This window comes from Suricata suricatta, chromosome 3 (genome assembly GCF_006229205.1).
Source record: "Suricata suricatta isolate VVHF042 chromosome 3, meerkat_22Aug2017_6uvM2_HiC, whole genome shotgun sequence".
Classification (NCBI taxonomy): domain Eukaryota; kingdom Metazoa; phylum Chordata; class Mammalia; order Carnivora; family Herpestidae; genus Suricata; species Suricata suricatta.
In genome coordinates, this window is record NC_043702.1 from 40,027,875 (window position 1) to 40,042,332 (window position 14,458).

The 14,458-nt window shown below is 34.6% G+C and overlaps 1 long non-coding RNA gene across 1 annotated transcript in view; it reads left to right on the forward strand.

The window, feature by feature from the left end:
* The first annotated feature begins 955 nt into the window (after nucleotides 1-955).
* The window catches only part of LOC115287596, a 55,211-nt gene continuing 41,708 nt past the window's right edge, over nucleotides 956-14,458 (forward strand). Inside the window, exons 1-2 of the long non-coding RNA XR_003906552.1 lie at nucleotides 956-1,108; nucleotides 4,339-4,412. This is a non-coding gene — a long non-coding RNA (uncharacterized LOC115287596). The remainder of the gene's footprint in view (nucleotides 1,109-4,338; nucleotides 4,413-14,458) is intronic.

Sequence of the window (14,458 nt, forward strand, 5' to 3'; positions counted from 1 at the left end):
GCTCAGATCCCAGAGCCTGTTTTGAATTCTTGTGTTTTCCTCTCTTTCTTTGCCCTTCCCCTGCTCGCTCTCTGTCTCTCTGTGTCTCAAAAATAAAAAGACATTAAAAAAAAAAAAGACATATAGATAGGGTTATTTGAACAAGGGAATTTACTGGTATATGAAAAATTTTTCTCTATATAGTACAGTTACTCTAACAAAAAAATCCAGAATGAAAACAAAGAGGCTCTTTTTTGTAGTTGAAAATTACATGATACTCATAAAATAAAAAATAAATGTGTTTAAAAATTTACATGCCTCAGGTATAGAATATTAGTCATCTTTGAAATAATTCCTGCATTACCAAGACCTTATTTTAAGGCAGAAATTTTCATTTTCTATACAGATTTTTTTCCTTACTGTGCTAAAATCAAAGAGAAGTTTGGCTTATTTATTTGATTGTGCTATCTGGAAAAACAGTTTGAGACTTACTGTGATCTGTTATATGTCTTCACTTTGAATTAGCTTTAGACTCTTGACTCAAAATATAATAAACTGTTGTTTCCTAAGTACTCAAGGCCAGAGATGGAAGATAATCATTTTAAAAGATGTTTGTAGAAGTTATTAATCAATATCAAAAACTATTATCCCATTTCCCTCACCTTATTTATGATTCACTTAGTTATAAGTGAAGAAATGAATGACATAAATGCAAAGGTTTAGTTAGTTGTCCCATGATTAGGGAATACTATTTTATAGCAGCAGGTTACTCAGATCTCCAATATTTTTAGTAAATTTTTCAATAATTATAATGTTAGCTGAGCTCTGCTCTCCCTCCCCCCCCTCCACTTCCCCACAATATTCTTATGTTTAGGTCCGAACCTCTACTACCTCAGAATATGATTATATTTGGGGGATAGGTCTTTTAAAGAGGTGATTAATTTAAAATGAAGACATAATTCATTGTTACAGGTATCCACAGAAGAAGAAATTAGGACACAAACATATACAGAGGGAAGACCATGTGAAGACACAGTGAGAAGACCACCATCTGCCATCAAACAAATAGGGTGTCAGAAGGAACCAAACCTGTCAACCCCTAGATCTAAGTACTGGAGCCACTAGAATGGTGAGCAACTTAATTTTCTGGTTTAAACCAGCCACTCTCTAGTACTTTGTTATAGCAGCTCAGCAATCTAAATAATAATAAAAAATACATAATAGTAACATTACAATAGAAAATCCAACAGGCCAGTGTGCATTTAAGCTTTTTATTAAGTTTATTTATTTTGAAATGTGGATTGGACAGAGAGAAAGAGAGAATCCCAAACGAACACTGCACTGTCAGCACTGAGCCTGATTTGGGACTCAAACCACACATTGACCTGAGCCAAAATCAAGAGTCAGATGCTTAACTGACTGAGCCACCCAGGCACCGGAGGCTGAAAGCATGTTCAAAATTCATCAGTAACCAGGGAAATCCAAATCAAGCATGAATGAGACAGCACTTCATAATTACTAGATTGACAAAAGTTTAGAATACGAAAAATGTCAAGTAGTGCCAAGAGTGTGGGGAGGTAAAAATCTTATTGTGTGGCTAGTGTAAACTGACACAATTTAGTTAAAATGCAGACAGACAATCCCTGTGGCCCAGTAATTCTGCTTGTTCATCATCCTAGAAAAATTCTTGTACCATATGCTAATACTCACCTTAGCATAATTTGTGGTAGCAAGATGTTGAGAGCAATTTGGATGTCCACAACTTGGGTCATAGGTAGCCCTATGAAGGAGTTGAAAGTAACAGTTTAGACGCATACATAGCAACTTACATGGATCACAAAAACATAAATGTTGCGTGGGTAGATAAGAAAAGTAGTTTGATATATGGTATGATAATACCATTGCATAATTAGAAAAATATATGCACACTAAATATTTTTAAAGAACAATGAGGTGAATTTTAAGCATAGTAGAATACTTGCCTGTGAATGTAAGAGAAGGAGAGTGGCTCTCAAAGATACAAAAAATATTTTTAAAATAAATAATATAAAGAAGACACATATAAAGTATGAGTTTTTTATCATACATATGATTCATACATACATATGTATGTATACACACACACATACAAAAAAATTTATTTTTATGTCTGGCCCAGTGTAAAAATTCAAATATTTGGGGCAACTGGGTTACTCAGTCAGTTGAGCAACTGACTTTTTTAAACATTTTTTTAAAATTTTTATTTAATTTTGAGAGAGAGAGACAGTGTGAGCAAGGGAGGATCAGAAAGAGAAGAAGTCATAGTATCTGAAGAAAGTCTCCTGGCTCCAAGCTAGCTATCAACACAGAGCCCAATGCAGGGCTTAAACCCACGAACTGTGAGATCATGACCTGAGCCACCCAGGCTCCCTGAGCAACTGACTCTTGATTTTGGCTCAGGTCACAGTCAAATTAGTTAATCATCACATCCCTAAAAAGTAGGTAGTTTTAAACTTTATTTGTATTGAGAGAGCAAGTGAGCAAGCATGTGGGCAATCTGGGGAGGATCAGAGAGAGAATCTGTTGGTGGTGTTTGATCCCACAATTCCTGATCCCAAATCAAGAGATGGACACTTAAACTGACTGAGCCACTCAGGCACCCTGAAAGTGCATACTTTTAATAACTCTGTTTTACAGATGAGGGAGCTAAAGCAAAGAGAGATTTTAAAATTTGGCCAAAGGCGTAGGGCCAGAAAACAGAGTATGGATGTTAGACATATCTTAACACACACCAAACAACTGCCCCTCCCAACATAAGTTGTTCAAGGGAGTAAGGGATATAAACTTAGACTTAAGAAAAAGGTTATTGATACCACTACAGAAAAAATTAAAATTAAGGTTATTTTACTTCAACATTAAAATATTATATGTATATAAATATATGTATAAAACCTAGGGAAATAATGAATCACCAAATAAAAAGCAATACCCATGGATCATCTAGGCTCATTTTCATGGGAGGGGGAGTTTCTATTTGTATCAGCAAATTTGGAAATTACTGTCTTTGGATAAAACAACACCAACATGGAGCAATTTTATAAAATTAATAGTAATATAAATTTGTTTCTATGGCTATAGTAGCATTATTTACTCTTTATCTTAATTTGAATAAGAATTTTTACCCTTGAATTCTGTAGACTTTAAAATTCTACATTATTCTCTATAATGCTGTACTAGTTTATTAGGGTTGCCATATCAAAGTTCCACAAACTGGTGGCTTAAAAAAATAGAAATTAATGTCTCATAATTCCAGAAGCTAGAAATCTAAATCAAGATATTTACAGGATAGCTACCTTCTGAGGAACTGTGAAGGAAAGATGGGTCCTACTTCTTGGCTTTCTCGATGACCATTTTCTTGTGTTTTGTCACATGTATCTCTCTGTGTCCAAATTTCCTCCATTTTTACAAAGACAACAGTCATATTGGAAGAGAGTTCACTTTAATGCTTCCATTTAACTTTATTGGCTTTGCCTTTATCATTAACTTTATTATCCAAATACTTATTGTGCCAAATAAGGTTATATCCTGAAACACTGGAGGTTAGGACTAACATTTCTTTATAGTTTTGGCAATGGGGACATAATTCATCCAATAACAAATCCCTATTATCTTTGTTATTTTCTTTGATAGAGGTGTCATGCTTGTTCTATTTATTTTTGAAATAGTTTTATAATGACATTTACCTAATATAACATATGTTCTTATGATTTATTTTATTAGGAAGGGATGGGTGAGGTAGGATTTTTTTTCCAACAGTGGCTGAGAATTAACTAAACTATTAGCTTATACCTTAAATCTTGTAAGTAAGGAATTATGTGTAGAATATGTCAGTCCAGAGTTGTTATGGGTTGTTTTCCAAACCAAGAATTGCAGATTATTGCTGTGAAAAGTTTTTTCGGTTTTGTTTTAAACTGAATATTGTAACTTGGTTATTATAGTTCTAGCACTAACATGAAGCATTCATTGATTTATATGGTCAACACTGAAGTCACTAGGTAAATATTTCGATTGTAATTATCAGAATAATTTTCCTAATTTATCAGGATTATTTTGGGGATTTAATGATATAAAACAAAATAAGATAAATTTGATATTCCCAAGGTCCACTGATAAAAAAGATAGGATAGAAAATAAAACACAAAGAAACTGAATATTGGGAAAATATTTTTTTCACTTGGCTCTCAAAAACAATGATTAGAACAAAGCATCTGTTTTTTGTTCTATTTTGATTTTGCATATGGGAATTGAACAAAATAAATGTCTAAGTTTGGGAGTCTCTGTGCCAGGAATTTAGGTTTTTACAATATGTCTCTTTAATAGGGCCCAGACTCCCTGAACAGAAGGCAATTCCTATTCCTGGGATAAAGGAAAAACACAGATACCAGGAAACACAGGTACTATTAACTGTGTCTGAAGAGCTTTTGAATGTGGCTTGTTGAAGCATTCTAAAAGCCAAGTTTAAGATCATAAACAAAATTTGCAAAAATTGTTATTTAAGAAAAATGAACATTCATATACAAGCATAATATTAAAAACGTAGCAGTCAGGCTAAGCAAAGATACTTTGGTTCATGTAAAAGAAAATTAGGCTAAAAAGTTTGGCCACAGTCAAGGGCAATATATTTTTATACTTATTAGCTTGAAGTTTGAATAAGATGTTTTGGAATTCTTTATACAAAACAGGTTTGACTATACTGTTAATTAGATTTTCTTGCCCAGTATTTACATATAAGATTGCAAACATCCCCCAAGGGTCTTAAGACCTCATGTTCACCTATTATTTTAGTTTCTTACTTGAATTAATTTTAAGTTTTGAATCAGTATACTTTCTTCTATATCCTGTTTTCCTTTATTTGCCAGCTTAAGTTTGGAAATATTCCTTAGCTTCCTCATTATTACATCTCTTCCAGACACACACCCAATTTAGAAAGTACATCCAGACATATATATGTATGAGGGGAAATAAAACACTTTGCTTTATATTTTTGATATTCCATGCCATTTTGGCCCTAGCCATTAGCCTGTAAAACTCAATATAAATTCTTATACAAAAACTTTTGTTGCTAATTCAATTTTATTCTGAAGTTTTGAAAGGCAATCTATCCTTCCCTACATCAAAGGATATGACTGTATAATTTCAACCAAGCTACAATATTTAAAAGCTTATAAAATATGAATTAGGAGGAAGTTTAAGATGATAGAGTAAGAAGCTCCAATAATCAGTCTTTCTGAGAAAATATCTATTGAGTTTTTAAGAAATATCAAAATCAACTCTTATCCATATTTCAATACTAGACAAATACTTGCAGTATCAAGGACATTGCTTTATAAAAAAGTTACCAGTACATTTTGGTGAATTCTGGTATAGTTTACTGTTACTGGCCTAGGAAATAAGGACTTTGACATCCAAAAATTGTGGTTGAATGTTTTGATCTCTCTGGTGAACTGGAAAAGAGGTAAGTTATTGTCTCAGTTCCCTGTGTCACAAGGGGAGTCTCAGCAGCATCTGCTGAAAGAGTTTAAAGATAAAGAATACCTTTATTATTTTCTTTGATTATTAAATCCAGGCATTTAAGGAAATCTCTTGTGAGGTCACTGACCGCTGGTAGAGAGAACTAGACAAAGGTTTTAGGGACTACGCTTAACAAAAAACATAGACTTTGCAAAATCTCACTAAACCAACAAGTGAAGCCCCAAATACCAACAATAGCAACAAAAATGCAAAACATAAAACAAAACTGTATTGTCCCATCACAGTGGAGAAAAAAACAAGCCATTGACAGCAGCCATCACCAAAGAAGCTGCATGATTTGACTTAACTAGACAAAGAACTAAAAAATCTTAGAAAAATAAATGAAGTATGAATCAGCAGAGAATATCAATAAAGATACATAAAAGAAAAAAGGAACTAAATAGAAATCATGGAAATGAAAGATACAATAGTGTAAATAAAACATTTATCATAGAAGTTCATCAAATTTGAGAAAATATAAAAAAGAATCAGGGAACATGAAAATTGGACAATTGAAATTCCACAGTGTGAGATTCAGGATAAAGAAAAATGAATAGAGACTAAAAGATTTTATGGGATATCATTATGCATGCCAACATATACTGTCTTAGAGTTTGAGAAGGATGACAGAATGAGAGGATTGTAGCACAATGCTGGAGCAAACAGAATCCTGATTCTATCTCCTCACCTACTCAACAAATGTTCTGGCAGAAACTAATTTTATTTTGGAACTTTAGCGTCTATTGAAGTTTTGAACAGTAAATTATGGTTAATTTTGTTCAGTTTTCACTTTTTGCACAGTAGCAGCCACATCAGATAGCCATGTACATATTTTTGACACAATTTCCACACAGTTTGATGGAGCCAAGGAGGGGAAAAAAGACCCTATCCACCAAATATCAGAGATACGTGCGCTTCTGATGGCTGACACTGATTTTAGAAGTTTAGTAGAGAGGCAGACAACCACTGGTGTTGCTCCTCCTACAATTTTAACAGTCTGGTGGTTCCATTTGGCTCTCAACAGTGTCTCTGCCCTCCTACCCTATTTGATGTGAGAGTTTGTTCTACCAGTTTTGGGGGCATTTTTCTAGTTTATTTATACTCTTGTGTGTGTTATCTAGTTGTAAACCTGGGACAAGTTAAGCTTATTCCACCATCTTCTCCAGAATTCTAAACATTTCACTATTTTTAAAAATCAAGCAAACTAAAAAAGAAATTAATGTAGAAAATAAGGAACAAAAATCTATAGAGTACACAGTATATCATCTTCTCCACAAGTCCAACCTTTTCACTATTTTTAAAACTCAGGCAAACACAAAAGACGACACAGGATACAAGGAACAAATAAAGCTATAAAGCACATAGACAACAAATAGCACAATGACCAATAAGTTTCTCCTTATCAGTAATTATTTTAAACAATTACTGATTATTCTTCAAACACTGTGTTATCTCTGAGACCTAGATCCACAGACACAAATTGGTCAAAAGTTAAAGGATATTCCACACAAATAATAGCAAAGAGAGGAGAGGTGGGTATACTAATATCAGACAAAATAAATTTTATATCAATGTTTTTATAAGATGAGATTTTATAAATTTTAATACAGCAAGATGATATCAAAATTAGAAACATTTACACGTCTACTAACAAACCAATAGATTGGAAGAAGAAATAGACAGTAGTCGGGGGCTTTCATAATCCACTCTCAGTAATGGATAGAACAACCAAACAGAAGATACACTAAGAGAAGACTTGTACAACACAATAAGCCTACTTGATTCAACAGTAGATCTAGTACAGAACATGAATAGGTGTATGGATAAGCAAAATATGGTATATAAATACAATGACATATTATTTAACTTAGAAAAAGAAGAAAATTCTCGGTTTCCCGGGAAGATGGCAGAATCGGAAGATCGTAAGTTCACCTCATGAACTCATTGACAACTATATGCATTACAACTTTCCCTAAAAACAACTGGAGACTGGCGGAATAGATCTTCCACAACCAATCCTAGAGAGAAGACTACATCCAAAAGGGTAGGAAAGATAAAGAAGCAGCAGGAACCAAACTCCTGATGACACTCACTGCAGACGGAGGGACAACAGAAGCATGGAAAAACAAGGGGGTCAGACCCACACCGGGCACCCTTGCCTGTAAGATTCACTGACAAGGTGAATCTTCATAATGCTTGACATTGAAAATCAGTGGGGCTTAACTTTTGTAGAGCCCAAGGGCAATAGGAAACCGAGTTCCTACCCTTAAAGGGCCATTATTTGGTGTGCACCAAATAATTCATTCTGAGATGAGACATAAAAGAAACCATTTTAAAAGGGCCTGAAATAAATGTAAATAATATTTATTGACTATTTTTAGGATGTATGCAGAAGGGGCAAGGATTTACAAGAGTTTTCTCTGGAACCAGAGGAGCTGGTGAGCATCATTTTTCTGGCCCTTCCCCAGCCTAGATAGCTGGACATGGTGGGAGCCAGTGCTACCACTCTCCATCTACTCTGCTAGCACATGAGTCTCCAGACTTTCTTCACCCAATCCACACACCCTGACAGGTACCCCTCCAAAGCAACTGCTGCCCTGGGGAAGAGAAATCTAACCTTGCACATCACGCGCCAAGTAAGCCCTGCACAGCAGTGTACCCACAGCTGTCCCAGAAGCTAAGTGCAGTCAGGTAGGCTGAATCCTAGCACCACCCACCAGCAAGTCCAAAGAGGCTGCATCTGAGCCTCTCAGTTGTCCATACAGGAGAAAGACCTACACACCATTGTGCCCATAACAGATGAAGCAGGTCATTGCAGTCAGCAGCAGTAAGGTAAGGGCCAGTTATACCCACCAGTGTGCAAACAGCAATCTCTGCTCAGGCACAACAGAAGGGCATATGCAGCCTACACAGGGTCTGTTTCTGATGACTGGGGAGACAGGGAAAATGATGCTATAGGACACTACAGTACCTCTTTTTTTTTAAGTTTACTTATTTATTTTGAGAGATACAGAGACAGTGTGAGTAGGGAAGGGGATGAGACAGGGAAAGAAAATAACAAGCAGGTTCCACACTGTCAGCACAGAGCCTTATGCAGGTCTTGAACACATGAAACCACAATATCATGACCTGAGCTGAAACCAAGAATTGGCCACTTAACCAACAGAGCCACCCAGGCATCCCAGTACCATACTTTTTCTATGCAAGGTTATTTTTTCAAACTAGAAGACATAGCTGACTCATCTCTACCTTGAAACAGACGGAAATTTAGACAAATGAGACATAAGAATAAATCCTGTATTTAAGAATAAGATAAAACTACAGAAAAATAACTAAGTGAAACACAGATAAGCTATGTGTTAAATAAAGAGTTCAAGGTAATGGTCATAAAGCTACTTACTAAACTTGAGAAAAGAGTGGATATACCCAGTGAGAACTTCAACAAAGAGGTAGGGGGAAAAAACAAACAAATAAAAAATAACCCCAGAGCTTAAGAATACAATAACTGAATAAAAAAACCCAGAAGAAGTCAATAGATTAGAAGATGCAGAAGAATGAATAATCTCCAAGCCAGGGTAATGGATAGCAAAATAAATAATGAATCGTCCAGTTGTTGCAATGGTTAAATAAATGATAGGTTAAGAGACCTCTGTACCAACATTAAGACTAACATCATTCCCATTACAGGATTCCTAGAAGAAGGGGACAGAGACATGGGAGCATAAAACCTATTTTAAGAAATAATAGCTGAAAAGTTCCCTATGTGAGGGAACTAAACAGACATCTAGATCCACTAAGCACTGAGAGCCTCAAACAAGATGAACCTAAGGTGGTCTCCACAAAGACACATAATTAAAATGACAAAGATTAAGGATAAAGAGAGTATCTTGAAAGGAGAAAGAGAAAAGAAATAGTTACATATAAGGGAAATTGATTAAGATCAGAAACATTGCAGGCCAGAAGGGAATGGTGCGATCTACTTAAAAACCTGCAGCCAAGCCTATTCTACATGGCAAGGTTATCATTCACAACTGAATTAAACAAGCGGTAAAGGAATTTGTCACCACTGCAAATTTTATAAATGTTAAAGGGATTTCTGTAAGTGGGAAGAAAAAGCCATAACTGGAAGAAGTTAGTGAAAGGGAAAAAATTTTACTGGGAAATCAAATATACAGTAAAGACATTACATTAATCACTTATAAACCCTGTATGGATGTTAAAACACAAAAGTAGTAAAATCAATGATAAATAATTAGGGATATTCAAAATAAAAAGATATAACTATAACATCAGTAAACTTAGAGGACAAAGGGAACATTTAGAACTCTTTGAATGTGTTTGAACTTTAGTGAACATCAACTTAATATAGGCTGGAGAAACATTAAATATTATATATGAATTCCTTGCTAAGTACAAGCCAAATCCTTTAATACACCCACAAGAGAAGGAAATTATTAAACAATAAGGAAGAAAGGGGGGAAAAAACAAAAATATAAAACAATACAGAAACAAAAACAGAAATTTAAAAAACAGATATAAGCATTCCCTTGTTAATTTGTTTTTTTCTATCAATAATGATTTCATATGTAAATCGACTAAATGCACCAATGAGCAGCTATAGGGCGAATGAATAGTTTCAAAAACCAGACCCATCTATATGTTGCCTATAAAGACCTACTTCAGACCTACAGACAACATACAGACTGAAAGTGAAAGGATAGAAAAAATCATATTAGGTGCAAATGGAGGCAAAAATGAAACACCCACAAGTATAGCAATACTTGTATAGCAATACTTGTGTCAGACAAAACAGACTAAAACACTCTAATAAGAGACATACACATAATGATAAAAGGATCAATCCAATAAGAGGATATAATAATTTTAAATATCTATACATCCAGCATAGAAATACCTAAACATATAAAGCAAATGCCAATTAATATGAAGAGAGATATTGATATTAATATAGTAATATGTACTTTAATACCAACTTATATCAATGGTAAGATCTAGACAAAAGTTCAATAAGGAAACAGTAGCTTTGAATGACATATTAGACCAGGTGAACTTAATAGATATATACAGAATATTGCACTCAAACCCAGAATATGCATTCCTTTAAAGTGCTCATGAAACAATATACAGGAGGGTTTACATGTTAGGCTACAAAACAAATCCTAAAATTCAAAAAAACTAAAATAAATTACAGAACAATATAAAAATAAACTATGGAAGCAAAATAATATGATACTAAACAACCAATGAGTCAATGGAGAAATCAAAGAGGAAATCAATAACTACCTGGAGACAAACTAAAATCCAAACACAAGAGTCCAAAATCTTTGGGGAACACAGTGAAAACAATTATAAGAGGGCAATTTATAGCGCCATAGGCCTATCTGAGAGATAGAGAAATCTTAAATAAAATTCTGAAACAGAAAAGGACAAAGCCAAAGTTATTCCAAGAAAGAAAATAATGAAGGTCATATTAGAAATAAAGCTGGTGGTTTGAAATCAAACAACATTGATAAATCTTTAGCCATACTAATCAAGGGGAAAAGACTCAAAATTAGAAATGAAATGATACAACTGACATTAGAAATAAACATTATTTATTAGAAATAAAAAAGGATTATAAGAGAATACTTTAAGAAATTAAATGCCAAAAATTGGACGAGCTAGGAGAAAAGGATAAATCCCCACAAATCTGTTTTCTGAGATGGAATCTAGAAACAGATGTATGAACAGATGATTACAAGAAACAAAATTAGATCAGTAATCAAAAAATTTCCCAACAAAGAAAGGACCAGAGCCAGACTGCTTCACCTGTGAATTCTACAAAATATTTAAAGAAGATTTACTATTTATCTTTCTCAAATTATTCTAAAAAGCAGAGGAAGGAATACTTGAAATTCATTTTAAGAAGCCAGCATTACTCAGATACAAAAACCCAACAGACTCTACCAAAAAAGAAAGTTACAAACAAATGACTCTGATAAATATAGCTGCAAAATCCTCAACATAATATTAACAAATAAAATTCAAAACTATATTCAAAGGCTCACTCACCAGAATCAAGTGAAAACTATTCCACTGATGCAAGGATGGTTCAATAATCACAAACCGATGTGATATACCATATTAACCAAGTTAACATCTCAGTCAATGAAGAAAACTATTTGAAAAAAATATTATGTCTGTTTATAATAAAAACTCTCAACAGAGTAGTCTTAAAGGGAATATACTTCAACATAATAAAAAGCAAATATAGAAACTGAGAGCTTTATCTCCAAAATCAGAAAGAAGACAAGGATGTCCACTCTTCCCTCTTTTACTCAACATAGTCCTGCATATTCTAGTCACAGGAACGAGATAAGAAAAAGAAATAAAAATCAACTAAGTTACTAAAAAAGAAGTAAAACTGTCACCTTTTGCAGATGATATAATGCTATATATAAAAAGCCCTAGTTTCTCCACCAAAAAACTATTATAAATTATAAATGAATTCAGTAAAGTTTTAGGATATAAAATTCATATTAGTAAACTCCATTGTGTTTCTATAAACTAGTAATAAAATAGCACAAAGGGAAATAAAGCAATGCCATCAAAGAATTGAAAGACCTGTCCTCAGAAAATCATGACATTGATAAAAAAAAAAAAATTAAAGGTGACACAAGTAAATGAAAAAATACGTCATGTTCATGGACTGGAAGAATACTACCCAAAGAAATTTACCAAGTCAATCCAATCCCTATCAAAACATCCATAGTGTTTTTTTTTTCCTACAGTGCTAGTACAAAACAAAGCAATCCTGAGAATGAAGACCAAAGCTGGAAGTATCACAAATAGCTTTCAAGGTATATAACAAAACTTCATTTATCAAAATATTATGGTACTGTGCCAAAACAGTCAAATAGATCAATAGAACAGAATTGAGAACTCAGAAATAAACCCATGCACACATGGATAATTAACCTATGACAAAGGAGGCAAGTATATACAAAGGAAAAAAGATAGTCTTCAAGAAATGGTGCTGGGAAAGCTAGACAGCTATATAAAAAAAAAAAAAAAAAAAACCATTTTGTTAGCACCATACACAAAAGTAAACTCCAAGTGGCTTAAAGACCTGAATATAAGATCTGAAACTAAACTACCCCTAAAAGAAAACATAAGCAGTAATTTCTCGTACATCAACCTTAGCAATATTTCCAGCTCAGCGAGGGAAACAAAAGCAAAACAAAAATTTGGGACTACATCGAATTAAAAAGTTTTTTCCACAGTGAAGGAAACCAACAAAATGAGAAGACAACCTACTGAATGGGAGAAAACATTTGTAAATAATATATCAAGTAAGGGATTAATATCCAAAGTACATCAAAAACTCATATAATTTAGTACCAAAGAAACAATCTTATTTTTAAAAAATGGGCAGAGGACCTGAAGGGACATTTTTCCAAAGAAAACATGCACATAATCAAGAGACACATGACAAGATGAGCAACATCACTAATCATCAGGGAAATACAAATTAGAACCAGTGTGAGGTATTACCTCATAGCAGACAGATTGACTAATATCAAAAAGACACAAGTTTAGAATTGTTGAAGAGGATGTGAAGAAAAGGGAATCCTTAGCACCATATGAGAATGCAAATTGGTATAGCCAGTCTGGAAAACAGTATGGAGGTTCCTCAAAAAATTAAAAATAGGACTATATAATCCAGTATTTAGGCTGATAGGTATTTATTAGAAGAAAATGAAAACACTACATCAGAAAGATATATGTACCCTATGTTTACTACAGTATTGTTTACAATAGCCAAGATATGAAAACAATCTAAGTGTTCAGTGATGGATGGAGAAAGAAGTTGTGGTATATATACACGATGGAATATTATTCAGACATAAAATGAATGAAATCTTAACATTCACAACAACATGGATGGACCTAAATGATATTATGCTAAGTGAAATAAGTCAGACCATGAACAACAAATGCTATGTGATTTCACTTCATATGAAATGTAAAAAAGAAACAACTCCAGAAAAAACTGAATCATAAAAATCCTACTCGCTGTTGTCCAAGGAGAGGGTTGTGGGGGGATGGGTGAAGAAGATTAAGAGGTAAAAACTTCAAGTTAAAAAATAAGTTATGGGAGAAAGAGGAGGGGCCAACATGGCCGAGAAGTAGGGGGGTCCATATGTCCTGTATCTCTCAAACAAAAAAGGGCAGAAGACAAAGGACTCTGAACCCCAAGAGTCTGGGAGGAAAGGAGATGGAGTCTATGAGGAAGAAAACAAGAAAACCAGATGGCCCCATAGGTGTGTGATTACAAACTAGGTGAGATAATACGGGCCACAAGGGGAGGGATTCCCCTCTGCAGAAAGACAAAGGGAAGAGAAAGAGCAGCTGGGGAAGCAAATGTAGACTGAGATTTAGGACTACATCTCTTGTTCTCTGAACAAGAGAAAAACCTCAGACCTGGATGGAGAAGGATCCCATCATCCCATCTCTAACTGCAGGTCTTTCTTTGCATCAGGGCTGGCTGCTCTGTTCATGCACCTGGGAAAGAGGGGAGTCACCTCTAGTTTTGGTGGTATATCACGGGTGCAGTTAGCAGCAGGAGATTGTGGTCCCCTCCCCTGAAGTGCTGCAGCACAGCCTTAGGAGCACATATCGGATGGCAACATTATGGCTTACAGCGTGGGAGTTTAAACCCCAGCTAAACATGGGACATAGGAGACAATTGAGTAAGAAAGCCTGACTAGTCTGCACCCATGGCACAATGAGAATCAAAGGAGTGATTTGGGACCCCTGGTCCGTGAAGAAGGTACTGGGGGTTACCATTTTTCTCCCCACAACCACCAAGGTGGGGGCTCAGGAATCCATCTCGGGGCCTCCAGTGGAGGCAGGACCTGCCTACACC